Raw genomic sequence first — 21,913 nt, forward strand, 5'->3', positions numbered from 1 at the left:
TTGTTCTCTTTGATGAACTCTGTGCTCTGCCAACCTTGCTTGAGGTCTTTGGCCCAAGACATCCTTCAACATCTACCTGCTCCTTTTGGAGTTTTATTGCATTTGACAGATTTTCCTCAACAAAGGTGAAATTTGTATTTCTGCTTGTTCATTTTCCTTATTGTTTGGGAATGAATTTAGAAAGAAGTGGGCAAGGCTTTCTTAACACTATCATCTTAAAAGTAGAAGTCCCCTTTAAAAGGCTGTAAATCCCTGTCTTGCTCCTTCTGAATCCCCAGCACGTAATATTATATCTGGGAAAGAGAAAATCCTCAATAAATACTTGTTAGATTAAATGAATAAATGAAAGAATGAACAAACAGTTCTCAAATGTAATAGTTGAGACATAACTGCATTTAAGACCTTTCTTCAAAAGACCTTCTGCAACTAATCTGGTTCCTCCTCGCTACAGCATAAGAAGGCATATTTCCCAAGGCATTTCTCATGGTTTAAAGATCTTCTGCCCACATTCCTCCCATCTTTCACACCTTTTCTTAGCATCCTGATGTCACTTACTATTGAAGCTTGGAGTACCAGTACCCATGAAACAGTAAATTCTACAGAAACACTTTATACAGTGGGGTTTTCTTTCTAGCTTGGTATCTAGCCCGTTTTTATGGATGCATTTTATGATTGTTTCTCCTTGGCTTACTTCTGAAATTGGAAAAGCCCTGTATCTTCTTTACCATAAATCATCAGAAAATAAAAGCAGAATGTCATTCTGCGCCATGATTTGGTAAGAAAGGATCCTTATATAAGGATCACATATAAAAAATAAGGAATTGTTCACATTTCCCCAGGTCCCCCCAGGGCCCCACTGTGGTCTGGACTCCATCCAGTTGCAACCATAGAGGAAGGATCCTTTGAGACATGGAACACTGTAAGATACAGACACTCTTTTCAGCCCTTGTGAATTCCATGGCGGTCTTTAGCATGTATGTGATCCAAGAAAAGATCAGCCCGGCTGTCAGAAGAGATACCAAGTCCAGGTTTCTCTCTGGTTTCCCTTCCAAAAGACAGGAGCCTTTAACTCAAAGAATCTACTCCTTAAGTCCCTTGAGAATAAGATGTATGTCTCAGACTATTCTTATGCCTTCCATATAGGATATAATAGGCATCTGAGAAATATACATGTTAATTTCTGATTGTCCTTGGGTTTATAGGTAAAACCAAAAGCTGTCCTACTTGCTCAAAAACTTCAGTGCCTAATCTCTGACAAGATTCCTCATTCCTTTAAGAGATCTTCAATGGATGATTTCCCTTCTTCCTTTGTCTTGGGTCACTCAAACTCCTCCAAATTGCTTACACTCTGCACCCTTCTCATTGCTGAGCTGACTGCAGTTTGTTGCCCATAACTGCCCTTGTTGACAGACATGAAACCCAGAGTCATGTTGACTGACCATGGACTATCTATGCCAGCCTGCAAGACCAAGATGGGTAGGACAACAGGAAAGGGAGAGCCTGGGAAATGCATACCCAAAGTCCTTATTATAAATACTCCAAACAAAAGCACAATGACCAGCCTACAACCAGCACATAAGTGCTCTTCCTTCCAGACGTACATGATATTACCCTTCCCGCCCACATCACCAAAGCAGAATACCTCCCTGCTTACCTGCCTGAAAACCTGTGTCCACACCAACCCTACCCCTATCCTGGGGACTTTGATGGATTTTCATTAGGGACACAAGCATCCTGCTTCGTCTAGAACAGTCCCAGGTTATGTCTGGTGTCCTCTCAAATTAAGCATGTGTCCCAATCAAAAGTGATTTTTGTATGACAAATTATATGCTGTCCCTAGTTTAATTTAATACATGATTTTCAAAAGGCAGCATGAGTCAGAATGCCTCTGGTTATAAGAAAAGTCCTTCTCTTTTTCCCACCTTTGTAGAAGAATATTAGGACTCACCAAAAGAATGACACCAAGAAGAATGACACAGATACCTGAAGTCCCAGCACACAAGTGACCTGGAACAGGTGACTGGGGAAAATTTGATGCTGTAGGGTGTCCAGACAGGCTCAGAAATTTTTATGTGAGGTTTGAAGGAAGAATCTATCCCAGAGAGTAGGAGGGAGGGGCAGGACCTGAGGCTCAGGGGAGATATTTGGGGATAACATAATCTCCAGGTCAGAAAGAAGGGCATTTATGGAGAACAGGCATTTTGTGTGTCCTCTTTCCTCCCTCCTTGTGCCTGCACATTTTGACCAATAATGCACCAATAACAGTGATTTCTCTCTGTTATTTCATTTATGGCAATAACTTCAGGTCTTGTGTCTGGTCATAATGGTGATCTATGTGTGCCATCTACAGTGGGCATGGATAATGAATCCTATTTTATTTCTTAATTAAGAATTTGAAAGTACCGCAAATTACTGCAATTAACATGGATTTTCTTCCTCATTTATTTACTTATTTAGATGCCTGAAATTGCACCCTTAGCTTAAACCAACCACAGGGTTCAAAGCCTGTTAAAATGTATAGTCATTAAAATATTTATTCTTTCCCCAACAGTGAAGTTGCAATTTGGAAATGGTGGTGATATCCATGTATGCAAAACTAAAAAAATAAATTATATCTATCTATATCTATATGTAAAATATAGAAAACATAGAATTCATCCAGCTAATTTAGAAAGTTGAATTTACTGACAGTCCTTTGTGTGACTGAAATAAACTAAGATTTTCAGAATAGCTCATTATTATTTTGACTTCAACTAGCACTGTGGTTTTCCCTCTCAAAGTTCTTGGGGACTTGAGCATCATCATCTTTTCAGAAGTTCAGTGTTCACTGAGAGATAAGAATAACAATTTGAGGGTGGTTGAATTCATCTGCCTGACTTCAAAACAATATACTTTGACGAAACTGTTTAGCATCAGATTATCTAGTAATTTTGAAGAGTCAACCTTAGGCTTCATTCTTGGGTTTTTGGATTTGGTTTTGGTTTTGTTTCTAACTGGTTTGCAGAGAGACACAGCTCAAGAGAGAGTGGTTGAACTTAACCAAAAGTATGGCTCAGAAACGTAAGCCCTGGGGTGTGGGCAGCAGCCGCTCCACAATGCCGCCAGCAGAGGTGTAAAAGGGTACAGTTCTACCAGAGAGCAACTGGGAAATAGCATCTCAAAAGCATTAAAGGTTAAAACCCTTTGAAATCCAGCTATTCCACTTCAAGGAATTTATCCTTAGGAAAGAATGAAGGATGTGTACTGAGATTTAGCTACAATGATATCCATTACTGCCCTGTTTATAATAGCAAAATAAATAAACTAAAATAAGCAACACACAACAGTAGAAGATTGAGTAAACCTTACACTGGAATACTAAACAACTATTACAAACTGTGTGGTTTATATTAGCTATCTATGGCTGCTTTACCCCACAGCTTAGCAGCTTAGAGCAACAAACATAGTATCTCACAGTGTGAGTCAGGAGTCTGTGGGCAGTGGCTGAACTGGATCCTCGGACTCAGGACTTCTCATAAGGCTGCAGTCAAGGTGTTTGAACCATCTCAAGGCTTAACTTGGAGAGAATCCACTTTCAAGGTCACTCCAGTGGGTGTTGGCAGGATTCAGGTCCTTTAAGCCTGCTGGTGGAGGTCTCCCTCAGTTCCATTGCCCTCCTTTCCTTGGGGCAGTTCACAACACAGCAGCTGTTTCATCACAGCAAAGGAGCCTGAGAGCAGGAGAGGGTGAGCAAGACAGCAGCCAGAGCGATTTTGTAACCTAATCTCAAACTGACATCCCATCACTCTTGCCATATTCTATTGGTTAGAAGTAAACCAGAGGTCCCGCCCACGCTCCAGGGGAATGGATTTCACAATGGTGAGGATGCAACATAGTGGGGATCCCTGGGAACCATCTTACAGGCTGTGTACCACACAGTTGACATTTATCTGGTGGCAAAAAATATTCATAACATCTTATTCAATGAAAGAAAAGCATGTCACCAAACAGCATATGCAGTATGATCTCAATTCTATGAATGAAAAACAGTAGAAAAAAAAATATATCCATATATACATAAATACTCATGAAACAATCTGTAAGTGTTCCATGGGTTAACTAGTGGTTATATCTGGATGGTGGGATGACAGATGAGTTTTATGTCTTGTTTCCTAATACTTATTTTCTATTTTTTTCTAAAATGAACATTTTTGCTTACAATTAAAACAAAAAAGAGCACATGTTATTTAATCAAACCCAAAGCAATTTAGAGTTGACCTCCACTGTCTATCTTTACAGGACTTTTTATTGCTTACTACTTGAAGGCACCTAAATAGGAGTTCACAGGACTCTTTGTAGAACCCACTGACCCCACTGTCAAGAAATTGTGAGTATGTTCTAGAACTTTCTATATTTGTGTCTTCTGAAATAACTGTTACCACCAGTAATGCTGCCATGGAAAACTAAAAAAAAATTTCCCCTCTGAGGTCACTAGGAGCGCATGAGAAGTACCTGAGACAGCTAGGTCATATGAAGACCTTCTTCCCCTTGAGTCATTGTCTTCCCAGCTCAGTCATGCATGGCTGCTTTCAGACATAAGCTAGCATAATCACATAGTGTCTGTTTTCTCTGCAAAATTCCAATAGGATAGGTTCTATTTATATGTCAAAAATAGATGAACAGATCTGACACTACTGGACATATTTGTGAGTTTGTAAAAGGAAAGGGGATGGGTAAGTGAGAAGATAAAATCATTAATAATCCCCACACTTCATTAGTTTCCTTGCCATGTGCCACCAGGAGGGCCTGAGTTGGGATGCCCCTGGTTCAGGGTTGGAATGATTTCTCTAGCAATGTAAATGTTATCATAAGGTCACTTACTGATGAAAACTACTGTTTTGCTTAACATAGATTTATTGGTTGTTTGACAAGCAGACCAGCTTCTCTACACCTATACAGAACACAAAGAAATCTGCTTAGGATGGGTGAGCTGGTATCCATGGAGAAGGAATGCAGTAGTTTTTAAATGGCAGGGAATTAGGACCAGGTCTGAAACACTGGTGGATCTTTCAGTGGATCTACAGTACAATAGCTGGTGTAACATATAACACTCAAATCTTGGTGGTTTAACACCATAGATCATTTTTCCCTTCTATAAGGCCCCATTGGGTGTTTATCAAAGTGGTGATTCAGAAACCCAGGTGTCTCCTGTCTTGTGGCTTCACCATCTTTTAGGGCCTTTGAGTTTTATGCTTTATATTCTTCATCTACCTGGTTGACAGGGAAGAAGAAAGTGAAGATGGTACACCCACTTCCTACCCACCTTGGCCTGTGATTGATACACATTATATCCCATCGATGAGCACTAGTCACATGGGCCTTACCTTGATAAAAAAGGCCTTGGGTTAGTCCATGACTGGCAGTCACTTCCTAACAAATCCACTATGTGGTAGGAGAACACACCTCATGGGCTCTGTGAGGAAAAACCATAGTGTAGAGAGTTCCTGCTGAGAAAATTCTTAATGGGCATCTGTACATCAATCACAGAGCAGTTGACTCAGAGTCAGTTGACTCATCAATGACTTTGAATAGTGAATCATTCTGTTCCTATGAAGGAACTTCTTTTTTTTTTTTTTTTTTTAATTTTATTTTTGAGACAGAGAGAGACAGAGCATGAACGGGGGAGGGGCAGAGAGAGAGGGAGACACAGAATCGGAAACAGGCTCCAGGCTCTGAGCCATCAGCCCAGAGCCCGACGCGGGGCTCGAACTCACGGACCGCGAGATCGTGACCTGGCTGAAGTCGGACGCTTAACCGACTGCGCCACCCAGGCGCCCCTGAAGGAACTTCTAATACCAACCATACCCCCTTCTTGTGATTAAGGCAACAAGCCCCTGGTAACAAGGCTCTAAAGATTGTTCTATATAAGAAGTGCTAGATATGCCTGCCAATGCTGGAAGTCTGCAGAAGCCACTAGGTTCTCATGATACCAGCTTTAAAATCACTTCTGTCTGTTTGCCTATCTCTCTCTCTCTCTCTCTCTCTCTCTCAGCCATAGCTTCTTGTTGTGTCAAATGACAGTAACAAGTTCTGACTCTTAGAATTGTTGTAAAGCCCCAAGGAAATAATTCGAGAAAGGGCATGGTACACATTTTCTCAACACCAGTGACTTCTCCAGCCAATATCCACATATGATGAATAATCTCTGAAATGCCTTACCAGCACTACCACAGTTGTTGATTCTAATAAGATCCTTGTTACTATTAAACTATAATTATAATAATTAGCACTACCACCAATAATAAATCCATAACATCTCTTCTATGCAAGATCTACATAGACGAGCCTTGATCAACAGTGCTTTACATTTGGATTTTTGACTCTCACGACAATGGTGTAAAGTGGGAAGGAGACTCACTATTATCACACCCATTTCATAGGTGAGAGAACTGAGCCTCATGGAGGCTAAGTGATAATAACCAAGGTCACATTGTAGCCCACTCACAGAGTTACCACTTGGCTCTCAAACCCAAGTCCAAATGATACTACTGCACCAGAAGTAAAATAGGAAATTGTTGGAACAAGTGGAATCATTGAGGAGACCTAGTCTCACCCCCTCATTGTTCAGATGAAATGGGGATGCCTTTGAGGGCTACTCCGTTTTGTGCCACTGGCCTCAGGTTGTCTTATCTCCTTCCAGATTAGTCAGGCTAATTGGACCTGGGTTGTGGGATGGGGATAGAGGCAAGTAGTGAGTGTTGATGTCATTTTACAGAGGACATAACACATGGGGCTCTTGGAAACTGTACCAGGGAACATGAGCAGGATCCCAGGAAGGTGGAAAAGGGGGTACTTTTCCTCCACTCTGGCTCATACACAGACACACTGGCCAGCACCACAATCCTAGTGATATGGGTGACAGACTAAAAACCACTTCTAGGTTTCTTACCGTTTTCTTTCTCTTCCATTCAATTCTTCGGACTTTTCCCAGCTGATGTTAATGACTAATTCTTTAGTGACTTTAGGGGCTCCTGGGTGGCTCAGTCAGTTACGCGTCCGACTTCAGTCAGGTCATGATTTTGCGGTTCATGAGTTAAGAGCCCCGTGTTGGGCTCTGTGCTGACAACTCAGAGCCTGGAGCATGCTTTGGATTCTGTGTCTCCCTCTCTCTCTCTGCCCCTCCCCTACTCTCTCTCTCTCTCTCTCTAAAAAATAAATAAACATTAAAAAAATTTTTAATTCTTTAGTGACTTTGTTCTTTCTGTTGAGAGAAAAAAAATATTTCTACTAGCCTTAGGTTTGCAGTATAAATAATGTCTCTGGAGATAGTGTTTGACCCTGAGTTGGGTGACTCCAACTGCCAGGGGCAGTGAGCTATAACAAACGTGGATCTCCATGTACAGCGCAGCCCCCAGGCCCAGACCTGCTGCTCACAGCTGTGACGACATGAGGGTCATTTAGACACTGTAGGTCAGGATTCCCTCATCTGTCAAATCAGGTGGATGATGCTCTCCACCACCTCCCCCACTTTCTTATGGAAATACTGAGACCTAGGGGCTCAAACAAGTAAATAGACAGAAAGTGCTTTGAGAAGCATAATGTGCTAAATAAATGTAGTAGGCGTCATCATTATCACTGTGCTATTGCCATTATTATTTTGTGGTCAGCTCAGCTTTTCTTAACGCAGAGCAGTTAATGAAGTGGCAACTGTATTGGTTTCCCACTAGGAGGGTGACGGGGCCAAATGAGGCTCTATTTTTATCCCATTTTAGTGTCCAGTTTTTTTTTTTTTTCCACAACAGCTATATCTAGTGGGTTTATCAGTATTTTAATTACAGTGCCACTTTGTTATACTTATTCCTAACAAAAATCAGGCCAAGGACATTTTTTTAATCTTAAAAATGGTAGATTTCCCTAAAGAAATGCTAACTTTCACCAGCAACCAGAACACTGCGACCTTACCTCTAAGCTTGGTACCTACAACTTTTAATGAATTATTTTCAGCATAACCAAATTTTTTAAATTGTACTTGAAGGTCTACCAGTAGAGAGAAAAATGACAGAATCTATTTGTTATCAGGCTTTGGTTTATAAATTTTTCACCAGCTGAGATGCATTTTTCCTATGGTCATGAGGAGTTATGGGAATAGGAAATTTAGAAATCAACATAAAGACAGACTAGAAGGGCCAGACAGACAAAAAGAAAGAATACCCACTCCCGACCCTGGTGCATGGCCATTCTGTTGCTTCCTGCAGCATTTCAGATAGGCTTGCCCTCGTATCATCATCAAAAACAAGCAAACAACTGCCTCATTGGAAGGAAAAAATAAATGTTGCTAAGTAGGGAATCTAGCCCGTTAGGGCCATAAAATATCAAGTTATAAGGGGTTTTGTAAGCATATGGCCCCAAATAACCATTTTATAGATGAGAGAAGTAAGACTTACATAGGTGAAGTGTATATCCAAGATCATATAGATGCACAAATATTAAGTTGAGCCATATATTACTTTCCTATTGTTGTTGTAACAAATTACCACATACTTAGTGGCTTAAAGCAACACAAATTTATTATCTCACAGCTCCATAGGCCAGAGGTCTTACACAGGGCTCACTGGGCCAAAATCAAAGTGTTGGCAGTGCTACATTCTTTTCTGGAGACTCTGGGGAGAATCCATTTCTTAGCCCTGCCCAGCTTATAGAAGCTGCCTGCATTCCATGGCTTGTGGCCCCTTCCTCCATCTTCACAGCCAGAAATATTGGGTCTCTCTGATCTTTTTTCTGTAATCACATCCCTGACCACAGCCAGGAAGGGTTCTCTGCTTTTAAGGACTCATGTGATGAGACTGAGTCCACTTGAATAATCCAGGATAATCTCCCTATCTTTAGGTCAATAACCTTATTCACATCTGCAGAGTCCATTTTTAGCATAGAAGATAACACATTCACAGGTTGTGGGGGATTAGGGTGTGGACATCTTTGGGTGGGGATGGGCATTAGTCTGCCCATCACAGGGAGAATGAATTTATGGAGAAAGAAAATGGTGAGATAGAGCATTGATTGCTTGAGCAAGAAAATAACTGTGGACCCTTGTGGTAGGCTAGAGTCTCTAAGATTCTGACTCCACTTGGAGACTTGTTGGAAGTAAGAATGCTTAGGATCAAGCCCTGCAGGGTAAGGGAAGGAGGGAGGAATGGGCAGAGAGAGGCGCTGGGCAGCAGGCTTTCCCAAAGCCTCAGCTCACCCCATGAGAATCCAAGAAGGGGATGGCCCTTCAGAGTTGTCATCAAGGTCTCAGCCTTTAAACTCTTTCCCTCTGATTGCTGTGACCACATCAAGCAGTCACAGGGTGTGGGCTGCCCCAACGAAAGGTTGTGATCTTGAACAAGTCTGCTTTCTTCAGAGAGGACAACTCCCAGTAGCTAGTGGAATTTGTCCTTCATTGATGAAAGAAGTTTATAAGCAGACAATCACAGCTTCTACCAGAGAACTTGTGCCTATGTTTCATGCCCACGTTTGAAAATATTAATAAGGGGCGCCTGGGTGGCGCAGTCGGTTAAGCGTCCGACTTCAGCCAGGTCACGATCTTGCGGTCCGTGAGTTCGAGCCCCGCGTCAGGCTCTGGGCTGATGGCTCGGAGCCTGGAGCCTGTTTCCGATTCTGTGTCTCCCTCTCTCTCTGCCCCTCCCCTGTTCATGCTCTGTCTCTCTCTGTCCCAAAAATAAATAAATGTTGAAAAAAAAATTTAAAAAAAAAATTAATAATAATAAAGTCAGCTGTGATCTGTTTTGAATGATACCTAATTGACAGATTTTGCAAAGTGATTCATCTATAGCAAGACAAGACAGGGTCTAGAAGGAGACTTGCATGAACATGGAAGCAAAAGCAGGAAGGAGTCACATGGGAAGAGGAGAACAAGACTGGGTCAGAAATGGTGTGGACCCCAAAGGAAAGGACAGACAGATTGCAAGTTCTGGCAACTAAGATCCAAACCCAGGTCAAAAGTCCAGGACTCTTCCCAAGCCACAGCAGAGAAGTGGACATTGGCAGAGGCTACAGGCAGGGGTGGTAATGCTGCTAATTGGTTTAGAAGGATTCCAGCAACTTCCATCAGAGACTGGTCAGGACATTGCAGTCCATCATCAGCCATGGAGGTGACTAGGGAACAGGTAAGATGTCCTGTTTCAGTAGAACTGAGGAAAGAACAGGAACCAAATTACGAAGGAAAAGGGTGTTCTGTATGAGATTAAGCAGGTGAGCTGTGGTCTCATGTCATCTAGCCCATGGATGTCATTTGGTGCAAGGCCAAGTCTGATTTTGGCACAAGAGCACAGGATGCTCCAGTCATCTCAGTACCAAGGGGTAGAGAGATGTGGAGGCATTGCTGTGTGCTCACTCCACAGGAAGTCTTTTCACAGAACATCAGGGCTAACCTTAATGTTAATTTTAACAAAATGGTATATGTGAGGAGGGTACAAAGACTGATATGTTCCCACCCTTGAGTCTCTGTGACGCTCACTGTCTTTAGTCAGTGCTGAGCCCAATACCTGCACCAGGGTTAGCTTAGTCTTTTTTTCCACACAGACCTCATGGAATCTCAACCACCTCCACTTCTTTGCACATCCAGACTGAAAATGTCTAAAGGAAATGGTATTTAAGAAAGGGACTTCTTGGGGCACCTGGGTGGCTCAGTTGGTTGAAGTCCGACTTCAGCTCAGGTCATGATCTCATGGTTCATGAGTTTGAGCCCTGTGTTGGGCTCTGTGCTGACAGCTCAGAGCCGGGAGCGTGCTTTGGATTCTGTGTCTCCCTCTGTCTCTGCCCCTCCCCCACTCACATTCTGTCTTTCTCTCTCAAAAATAAAATAAACATTAAAAAAATAGTTTTAAATGATAGGGACTTCTTGCATCTTCTAGAAATCTGTGTAGATACTGCACTGGGTCTACCATACTTACAAAGTAGATTTCTTTCTCCTACATGCATTGATTCAACTGGTGACAGCAAAGCACTTCAACACAGTAAACACCATTACCTTCCTGTAAGTCCTTTGTCACATGTAACTGTCAGCAAAAACACTAACAAAAACTTCTGTTTTTTATAAAGGCTTCACATTTTTACCAAGAACTTTCATGTCCATTATTTCATTTTAATTTGACAATACTACTTGGGGAAGGAACATTTTATGCCCCTTGTAAAAATGAATAAATTGAGATTCAAAGAGTTTGAGTAACTTACCTCAAGTCACAGGTTAGAGTCTGAAACTGGAGCCGGACCTTATTAACACAAGTTGCCTCCACCACCTTTTCATGGTATGTCCACCCCAGTGAAAGAGCTGTGTCTCATAACCCTGGAAGTTTGGGAGAAAGGAGTAGGAATGGTAGAGAAGGCAGAAAGCGGAGGAAAAAAATGTCCAACTTTCACCTTTTATCTTAGGCCAGTCCTGAGTTTATTGCTTTTGACTCTTTTTGACTTTAGCTCTGTGTTTTTAATTCTCCAAAAAATTCTTATATCCTTACCTCATTTGTTCCACTCAGCAGTCCAGTCCCGTGAGGTAGGCAGAGCACATCTAACAAGGGATGATGAAGCTGAAGCCCAGAGAGGTTAGACCACTGGCCTAAGAACAGTTGGCCATCTGGTGGCAGTGTTGGAGCTGGAACCCAGATCTTTGCGTGGGGATGGGATGGTGGGGAGCACCTGCTGAGAGAAGTAGTAAGGAGGCATTGCCTTAAAAGACTCGTCAATATTCATATACATTTCACAATATACAGAAGTCAAGCCATTATGCTGTACACCTTAAACTTACATGTCCATTGCCTGTCCATTGATGATATCTCAATGAAACTGGAAGAAATAAATTTAAAAATTCATAAAGTAAAAGGGGCCAAGAATAGCCAAAGAGTTTTGAGAAAGAACATAAAGAAGAGGGGCTTACCTAACAGACATCAAAACTCATGATAAAACCTTGTGATGGAGGTGTAGGGATACAGAGATTAATGAAATAAACTAGAAAGTTCAGAAAGAGACCCATGCATTTTGGGAAGTTGGGTACAAGACAGCAGTTGATTACAAATAAATAGGTAAAGTATGGACTTTTGATATTAGTGTCACAACAATTGTCTCCCCATACTCGAAAATTAACATTAGAGTTCTATTTCATATACTAAATAACAGAATATTGCAGATAAACTCCAGGTGGATTTGAAGCTAAAAGTTCAAATAACAACAACAACTTTTAAACTATTAGGAGAATGGGGTGCCTGGGTGGCTCAGTTGGTTAGCTGTCCAACTTCGGCTCAGGTCATTATCTCATGGTTCATGAGTTCAAGCCCCACATTGGGCTCTGTGTTGACAGCTCAGAGCCTGGAGTCTGCTTCTGGTTCTATGTCTCCCTCTCTCTGCCCTCCCCCACTCATGCTCTGTCTCTCTCCATCTCTCAAAAATGAATAAACGTTAAAAAATTTTTTTTAATTTAAACTATTAGAAGAAAGTTCAGAAAGATGTTTTTATATCAAACCAGGGAAATATTTCTTAAGATTCAAAAAAAGCACAAAAGAAAAAGATAAAGTGGATCACATTAAAACTTAAGATTTCTATAAGACAAAAGACACCATGAGCAAAGCCAAAATACAAGTGAGATATTTGTAAGAGGCAGTTGCAATGCATTTGACCAACAAAGGATTAATATCTAAAATATGTTGGTAAAACACTGCAACAAGGAAAAGACAAACAGCCCAACAGAAAAACAGGCAAAATATAAAAATAGAAATGTAAATCAAAATGGCCTATAAAAACATGAAAAGATGCCCTACCTCATTAATAATCAAGGAAATGCCAATTATAGCAAACAGATACCATTTCACACCTACCCAGTTGTCAAACATTAATAGTTCAACGGTGCTGAATTTTTGAGGGAAATAGGCACTGTCATTCTAGAGGGAGCGCATTATTTAACCCCTTTAGAGAACAATTTGGAGAAATCTTGTAAAAATGAAGATATGTGTCTCTATGACAACTAGTTTTATGTCTAGATATATACCCTAGCAAAACTCACTCCTATGTGTAATATGACTTGTAAAAGGATGTTTATTATTGTATGGTGTGCAATATTGAAAATTTGGAAACAATCTAAATGTTCATCAATAGGGCAATGGAAAAGCATTGTACATTTCATAGCAGTGAGCCTCCCTGAGCTAGACTCATGTATCAAGGATTATTTTAGAGAAAAAAAAGAGAAGGATTATTTTGGAAATTCCAAGTTAAACAAAAAGAATCATATCATATCAGTGTACCGCTTACATCCATGTTTAAAGCATATACAACAATACTATTACTTACAGATTCACGCATAGGTGTGGTAAAAACATAAAAACACAGAGAAAGATCCATGCAGTTCAGGAGAATCATTTTCAGAAGGAGGAGGCTAATAGGCTTAAGGATAGTACACAGAAGATTCAACTGAACCAATGTTTTATTTCATTAATTAAAAAAAAAAGCTAAAACAAATTCAGCAAGATGTGAACATTGTACCATTCTGTGCTGTGGATATTGAGTGTGTGACATAGTAAACAATTCAAGAAAGAAAAAGTTATTCACCAGCAGCCTCTCTTTCCTCCGGTGGAAATGAGAAGGCAGTGGGGAGCATGAGTCTGCAGGAAACAGAGCTGACAGCTTTGAAGATTATTTTGGCTTTGGATTTCTGCTCATGCACACACACCGAGACAGTTCCACACACGGGAGCAGCGGGGTCATGCACAAAGCGCTGCCAAGCAAAATAGTCAAGGCACACAGGGGGCTCCGCCAGCCCCAGCTCTGCCAGGGCATCAAGAACATTCTGTGGCTAGGAACAGGGCCCAGGAATGACAATGGCTTAAATACAATAGGACATTCTCTCTCTCAACATAAAAGAATTCAGAGGTTGGCAGTCCGGGGCTGATAACAATGTCTGTGCGATCTCTCCAGGACTCAGGTTCTTTCCATCTTTCTGCTCTGCCATCCCTAGTTACATGAGTTCCATCTCCAGGGTCACTTCATGTTCTGAGACAGCCCCACAACTAAAAGTCATCAAGGTCAGAAGCAGGAAGAAGCAGGGAAGGACAAAATGTTTCCTATGGGCCATCCTATACCCTCCAACAGTTCTTTCCTGGAAGTCCGTAACTTGCCTGGACATTTTATTGGCCATTCCTAACCCCAAAGGAGGCTAGGAAATGTTTTGTTAAATGCAGTCAGCAGTGTGCCCAGCTAAAAAGCTGGGAGCTCTAATGCTAAGGAAGAGGGGGAGAGGCTAGTTGGTTAACAGCTAGTGGTGGCTCCCAGTCAGCAGTAATGCATTTTGTGCCCCTAGACAGGAGCTTGCCTCCTCTGGACACTGCTTTCCTGTCCATGCAAGAAAGAGCATTGACTAGGTGGCTTCCTCAGTGGAGCCAATCATCTTTGCTGTTAATCCCGTCACACTTTGGTCAAATTTCCACTTGGGTAATTATACCTGAAGCCCTTATCTGCCCATTTGGCTTCTACCACTCAGGGATAGGTCTGAGTTGGGCTGCTAACCTTTTTCTCCCCCCATAGTTGTCCTTCTGCACTTATACTTTATACCCCCCACTCTAGGAATTGCAGTTTCTCTTCTAGGCTCATCAACTGCTAAAAACACCCGGATTCTAACCTTCCAACTCACCTCTTCCAAAGAGCCTTCCCTGGCTTGTGGTACCTGCCCTGAGACCACTTCATCTCTCTGTCCATTGTCAATAGTTTCTTTCACATAGACAGTCAAGTACTTTTATTGAGGATGGGCCTTCAACTGTCTGGTGCAGTGCTCGTAACTTTTTTTTGAGAACCCCTCTTCAACTGAACATTCTGTGAAACCCCAAGGAAATGGGTAAAATGAATTAAAATGGTGGTGTGCAATGGGGTGGAGCCCAAAGTCTTCAGAACATGCTCTGAAAAGAGAACATCTTGCCCTTATTTTATGAATGAAGACATTGCTGCCCTAAGTCAGAATTGAATTGTCCTTGGTCATACAGCTCCTAACAACAGTGATGATAATGACAGCATTAGCTAACACTCACCCTCTGTGTCAAACACCAGTCTGAGTGCTTTTCATAGATTAATTAAAGGCGCTAAAAGTAAAATAATAACAAGTCTCTGATTGCACCTTAGAAACAATATTAAAGTCTGTTTCTGTCCAAGACCCAGAAAAAAACCTTTATACAGAAATTGCCAAATACATCATCTATTGTATAGCTATAAAGTGATAATGTATCTGTACCCTGTGTAACACAAGTTTTCTAAAAGGTTTAGCAATCAAATAAATCAACAACAAGGAAAACCATTGCCCAAATAGATTCCTGTATTTTATTACTGAAATCAGCCCAGGAGAATTTTGTTTGCTGGGGGCTCAAGGAGCAGCCATAAGGGAGCAGGTGGAGAAGCCCCTGGACAGGGTCAGCGTCGGATGCCCAGAGATGGAGAGACTCAGAACAGGAAGGTCAGCAAGAGGCTGCCAGACACCCTGAGCCAGGAGGCCTTGTGCCTGGAGGTGACAGGAACAGCCCAGCTGGATGGGAGCGCGCTGCTCGCTGTAAGCGCCATAAGTAGTGCTGTAGACGAAATTGGCAGGAAAAGTGCGTGAAGCTCACACTTTCTCTGCATCTTCACCTCTCCCTCCCACCACCACGCCTGCTTCAGGAGAGTCTCAAATCTATTCTAAAGTGAACGCTCCATCTCAGCTCAGGATTCATCCCCGCCTGTCTCCTAATTAGGCTCCTGCGTTCTCACCTGGTCTCTCCCTTTCAGTTAGATTCTTCCTCCACAAACACATCATCTCCCATTTTTAAGGAGATTAAAAAAAAAAAAAAGAGGGAGAGAATTTTCCTTGGTCCTGCTTTCCCCCCAGGCTAGCACCCCATCTCTCCACTTTCCTTAATTGCCAGATTTTAAAGAAGTACTTCTGTGTTCACTGTCTTCCCTTCCTCATCTCCACCTTCTTTAACACCTCACAGTCTGCTTTCTGGTCCCACAATTCCACAGAAATTCCTCTGCCAGATATGCCAACTTGTCCAAGCCTCAGTTTGGTCTCTACAGCATTTGTCACTGTAACCATTGCCTGGACCCAACATCTTAAAATAGTTGTCTCCTCTAGCCTACATGATGCCTTTCCCCTGTGCTCCTCTGAAGCCTTTTCATCTCCTTCCTGGTCCACTCTCCCCAGACCACCATCTTAGTCCATTGGTGGAAAAGAGACCAGAATAATTCAACACCCTGGATGTTTGGGGTTAACGTACTCTTTCGAAAATCTGATGGACGTTTTAAAGAATCTCCCTAAAATATAGTTTATATTTACATATACATGCATATGGACATATAGAGATAGATAGGTAGATAGGTAGATAGATAGATAGATAGATAGGATAGATATGCGTTATTTCAGGAGAAGCTCATGGACTCCCTAAATTAAGGACCTCTCCCCAGAGAATAGCTTTTTGTACAAAATGCAGTTATAATGTCATGTGTCTACCCCATATTGCTGTTAAATCACATGTTTCTAGTAAGTTCTTGGCTTCCAGGGGTGCTATAATGGAGTCACACACTTTATCAGAAGGACCCCATGATTCCCATCCCAGTTTTCATACCTTAAAAGCTCAATCAAGTAACCTCTCTAAACCAGAATTACCTCCTCGGTAAAATTGGGCATTATAATTTCTTCTCTGTGGCACAGGATTGTTGTAAAGGTCAAATGAGATCAGGAATTTAAAAACATTTTTGCAAACTTCAAAGCACTACAGAAATGATTACCATTAAAATCACTGATCAATATCCTTAGGGGTGCACTAGCAGGGTGTAAACATGGGTTTTACTCCTCTGTTGGGCATCATCTTATGATCTGACCTGGGTCTGCTTCCCAGTTTGTAAACTGTAGATAACAGCTTTTGTAGCTACCTCATAGAACCACTATGTGTATCAAATGAAATAATGAATGTGGAGCGGCTTTGCAACTCAGCAAGACCGAGGTGCCTGCCATTTCTCATCCTCTTCTTTGTCTCTCTCCATGTGCATTAATTGAGCTCCATAAGCCCAGCAGAGTGAGGCTGTGCTCACAAGAGTCCCACCGTGCCCAGTGATGGAGCATTCCTACAAAATAACTCTAGAGTCAAATTAGACTCCAGTGAGTTAATCATGGATAATGTAATTATAAGAAGCAGCAAATAAATTGATAATAATTGGCTACTTATTATTTTTATAAAGGGGACATGGAGAGAAAGAATATAGTGTGTGAGAAAGATTATCCATTGTAGAAATAATCACTCCTTCTAGCCACTTGGCCTATATTTGAATCCACCCCAAGGAGCACGCATGTCTCTTTGGTATACTGGGTTGCTATAAAATACTTCCTGACCTGAAATCCTGGCTTTACCTTGATGCATGAGCATTCCTAGCCTCTAGTAGGTGTGCACAGGTTTCCAGCTCTCCAAGAAAGAGCACAGCAGCTGGAACTGTTGTGCTTTCTCTGTTCCCAGTCCTTTCTTCTGTGTCCTGCTGTGCCCAGCTGAAGTTCAGAGCAGTAGGTCAGGGACAGGTGCAGACAAATTATCAAGCTTAAGATTGATCCATCTCTGCCTTTTCACCAGGTTCTCTTTGGTTTCAGAAAGAGGTGGGATTTCCATGGTGCTATGAGAAGGGAGGACTAGCTATTATCTGGTGAAGACAAATCAGGGATGCTGTCAGAGTCAAATAACAGAGCAAGAAGCATTTCTCAACAGTCTCTAGGACCTGAGAGGTGCAAAACTGGCCCTTCATTCCAGAAGTGAGGAGCAACAAAGTGTCTTGGGTTCCATGTAGAGAGGAAGAAGAATAACGAAATGGAAGGGAAGCTAATATCTACTGAGCCAAGGACATTACCTACATTATTTCATTCAACAAATACCCTCTGGCCTGGGATTATTGTCCCATATTACCAGCAAAGAACCCGAGGGCCAAAAAGGCTAAAACTTGCCCTAGATCACATAGAGAGTAAGGAACAGAGGGACTCCAAATTCCAGACCATTTCCACTCTGCAGACTGGCTCACCATAGGTGTCAGAGATCTTTCCAAGTATTGGGCACACCCAGATAAAGAGTAACTCTCCAGTTATGTCCCGTCCACAGACATTCCCCTTGATAAAGGACCTTTGATTATTATGTGATAGACACAGACTATAGGTGAATAAGAAGACTCCAGTCTGAAATGGAAGACGCAAGTCTTGTAAACTTAACTACGTCCCTCATGCTTACCTATAAAATAAACAGAACATTATCTCTCTAGGAAATGTGTAAGTTGTGTAATTCAAATGCTGTGATATTTGTGAAAATACTTCATCATAGTCAGATAGAGAAGGTGGCATTGCCTCCATTCGCAGAGCTGCAGCTGAAGGCCACGTCCCTGGCATAGACACAAAAGAGCAAACGCTACAGAGGTCCTAGAGCACTGGATAAGAATGAAGCAGGAGCCTAGAATGCAGCTGAGGTCTGATAATGAATTACTAGGTCATAGCAGCACTAGCAGTGACAAGGGACCCCACACATGCTGCTTAAAACCTTCCTAGGATCGATGGGGTCCCAGAGCCTTGGGCAGAGCTAAGTCTTCCTGTGTTAAGTTTAGTGGCTTCCAGCCTGGGAAAAGGAGAGTCGTGGGGAAAGAAGATGACAGGTCATTGCAGCTGGCTAGAGCAAAAATACCAAGAGAGATGAGCTCCAACTTTGCTTTTCCCCCCTTATCCCTGGATATGGTTTCCTGTTTTTATGGCTCTAGACAAAAGTATAGGCTGTAAGATCCCAAAGGGAATGGACTCTGTCTCAGATGTTATTGGATTTCCCATAGAACCTAGAAGAGCACAGAGCTCAAATAAGTGGTCCATAAAGACAAGATGCTGTGCCATTGCCTTGTGAGTTCCCACAGCTAACTTTTCCCATAATGAATTTTTTGTTAGGCAGAAGATCCTAGAGGACTTATTAAACAGGGAGATTCCCAAGTTCTGCTCCTAGGGATTCAGATTCATGAGGCAAGGATGGAAAGAAATGTGCCTTTCACAAACTCCCTAGTTGTTTCCAATGCAGCTAAGCCCTGGGGCAAAAGATTTGAGAAACTTTGTGATAGTCTATTCTTCCACATACTATCTTGTATTGAAATGATCTATTTATGGGTCTGACTCCCCCCACCAGACTCCAGGACAGGGCCTGTGTCTCCTCATCCTTGTACCCCAGAGCCTGGCAGAGCACCTGGCACATGATAGGTGTTTGGTTGTGCTCAAGAATGAGCCAAAAAAATACACCCATTCCCATGGGAACGGTTTCAGATCTAGGGCTTGTGTTGTTGACAAGCATCACTGGTAATCCCCATATACCGTAAATATGGCAACAGTACTGAATGGCGGGATGCTAGAGCGATAGAACTGAAAAGTACCCAAATCCCTTCTTTAGCATCCCTAAAGCAAAGGCACAACTCTGGCTCTTTGCAATTATTTGAGTCTGTAGGATTATGCTCTGAGAAGCATTTTCTCAGAGATCATCTAGCCAACGTAATTACAGTCACTTTGTAGACAAGGGGATGGAAGCCTAATGAGGCTAACTGACAAATTAAAGATTGCACCCTGAATCAGTGTCATGCCCAAAACTTAGACCCAGTTCTCTGGATTTTCTGGGCAGAGCTTCCTTAAAGCCGTAAGATTCTGAGAACCTGTATTGGTTTTTGTGTTTTCTTTTTTCAAAGAAGGGTCAATAAAATCTTTTCTTTTTTTAATGCCTCTACTGCTTGCTACAGGGATATTTGTCACACGAAGAAGGCATCATTTTAAAGTTCCCTGGACAGCTCTTACCAAGAACCTGGGCCATGGAAAGTCTTCCCCAGAGCCCTTTGGAATTCTAAGAAGGAAACAAAATTAGAGCTAATTAAGTGTGTAATTACTGTTGATTGTAGCAAGCATGCTTCTTTTAGGTCAGATTTATGATGCAGTGGCCTATAGTGTTTGTGACATGTGATAGCATTGAGTATGTTTTCAGGAAATGGGGACCTTGTCTTGGCCTTGGGATTATTACTAGAGGCAGGTTTTTATAGGATTGAGGAACAGACTGCAGTGGATTTCACAGAACAAGCTCTACAAACGGCATCTCCATGTTATGCACATTAACCAAAATGGAACCATCCTGTGCTCTGCACTTGCCAATGGGGCTTCTCTTCTTCAGTGCTATGTCCCTGCCCATCCAAATGTTTAGTGAATCACATTAATGCAACTAACTCAATGTCTGGTTTTATGTGTCCTCCCTCCATTCTCTGTTCCTTCAATTTGGGTTGTCACTGTAACCCACCTATATTAATGTTTTCTGACTCTTCAGGTATTCTTGCTACTATGTCAGGCTCCCTGCGAGATGGGTTCCTTTTCTTCAGTCCTTGGGCACATCTTCACTTTTTTTCCTTATGCAAAATCTTGTACACTCTTTCTTGGCAACTCTAGTTAAAATACTTACTTACAGAGGTAGGCGGACCCCATCTGTAGTAGATCCAATGAGAGAGGCTGTGCCCCCTTCTTCCTTGCCCACCTGTGCTAATGATTTGAAAATAAATCCCTCTGATGGCTCAAGTGCTATCTGCTGCATTGTAATCAGCCTCGAGGATTCAGAGTAATTTTCCCCATCAAAGACTCTTCTCTCACAAGGCTTCCCACACCACTGGGAAATGGGTGAGACAGAAAGGATTGTAAAGGATTGTGTCCATTTTGCAGGTTTTGAAGCTAAGGATCAATGATCAAGCTGACTTACCTAAAGTTAGTTAGTAATAGGGCCCCTTCAAGAACCATGACTTCCTGTATGCTGGTCTAATTGTCTTTAGTCCTTTTTTTTCCCCCTCTGATCACGCTCTTGCATAGCTAAAGTGTACTCACAAGGTTGGCTGATGTGTCCTCGGTAGGATGGAAGGGAAGGAGGAGGAAATCTTTGTTTTCATCTCCTGGAATGTTCCAATGGTTCCAGCTGTGGCTACAGTTCATGACTGCAGGGATTTTTTGCTTGTTTATTTTCTTTTGAAAGATTCTATCTCAATTCCAGAAAACTTTCCAGCAAACAGTACTTTGAGGCAGCTGGGGAAGGGAAGGCTGTTCCTTCCCTGTCATATGTCCTTAAAATAACACAATGGGGGAGGCAAGCCCTCAGGGCCCCCTTGAGGTACCAAGGATAGCATAATGAATTGGCTAATCATAAACCATTCGCTCCTGAGTTCCAAGCGATATGGTAATGAATTGCCAACGAGCCATTCGCCAGACTGCAGCCATATGGTGAGGGATGGGACCCTGGCACATTGTAGCCATACTGTGGATTTGTCTGTGTAATTGTTCCCATCCAGGACCTCCCTATCTCTATGGCTGCTAATTAATGTCCTGTTTAAGCTTCTGTTGTCAAAACTAATTATTTGTTTGTTTTATGCAGACAGGTCTTTCTCTTATCTGGTTAGTAATAGTGACCATTAAGAAATTAAAATGTGTTTGAGTTCACATAAAAATATTTAAATTTTACATCTTGTATTGCCTAGTGGGTACTGAGGCCTACCAGCCCTGGCCTATGGTAGCAACTCAATCTAGGAGCTTATTAAAATCAACAAATTATCATCTTTCCCAATAGAAACTCAAATGAGGTTTCAGTTCATTAATTTTCCCCATTGCTCTTCCTGTCCATGGACATTACTGTAGTTGGTTCTTCAGCTATAAAGTGTGGATTTTATGATAATAGTGATGATAATAAAAATAATCAGGAGAAGAAAGAGATTCATTTATTAGAATAAGGCACCATTTCAAATACATATTTCCTATTAGTCTGAGGAGATGGTGAAATTTTGGAAAGAACAATGTTGGTTTCCTTTTGCTCTTCTGCCATTTTGTTTCCTTGCCTCTTTAATTGCTTTCCTTAGTTATTACCCAACC

At 41.9% G+C, this 21,913-nt stretch overlaps 1 long non-coding RNA gene across 1 annotated transcript in view; it reads right to left on the minus strand.

Moving 5' to 3' along the window:
- Positions 1–21,913, minus strand: part of LOC122470727 — a 115,879-nt gene that overhangs the window by 12,442 nt on the left and 81,524 nt on the right. Inside the window, exons 2-5 of the long non-coding RNA XR_006293981.1 lie at positions 11,493–11,673; positions 11,212–11,323; positions 5,364–5,452; positions 3,455–3,709 (exon numbers count right to left, since the gene is read on the minus strand). This is a non-coding gene — a long non-coding RNA (uncharacterized LOC122470727). The remainder of the gene's footprint in view (positions 1–3,454; positions 3,710–5,363; positions 5,453–11,211; positions 11,324–11,492; positions 11,674–21,913) is intronic.

This window comes from Prionailurus bengalensis, chromosome D3 (genome assembly GCF_016509475.1).
Source record: "Prionailurus bengalensis isolate Pbe53 chromosome D3, Fcat_Pben_1.1_paternal_pri, whole genome shotgun sequence".
Taxonomy (NCBI): domain Eukaryota; kingdom Metazoa; phylum Chordata; class Mammalia; order Carnivora; family Felidae; genus Prionailurus; species Prionailurus bengalensis.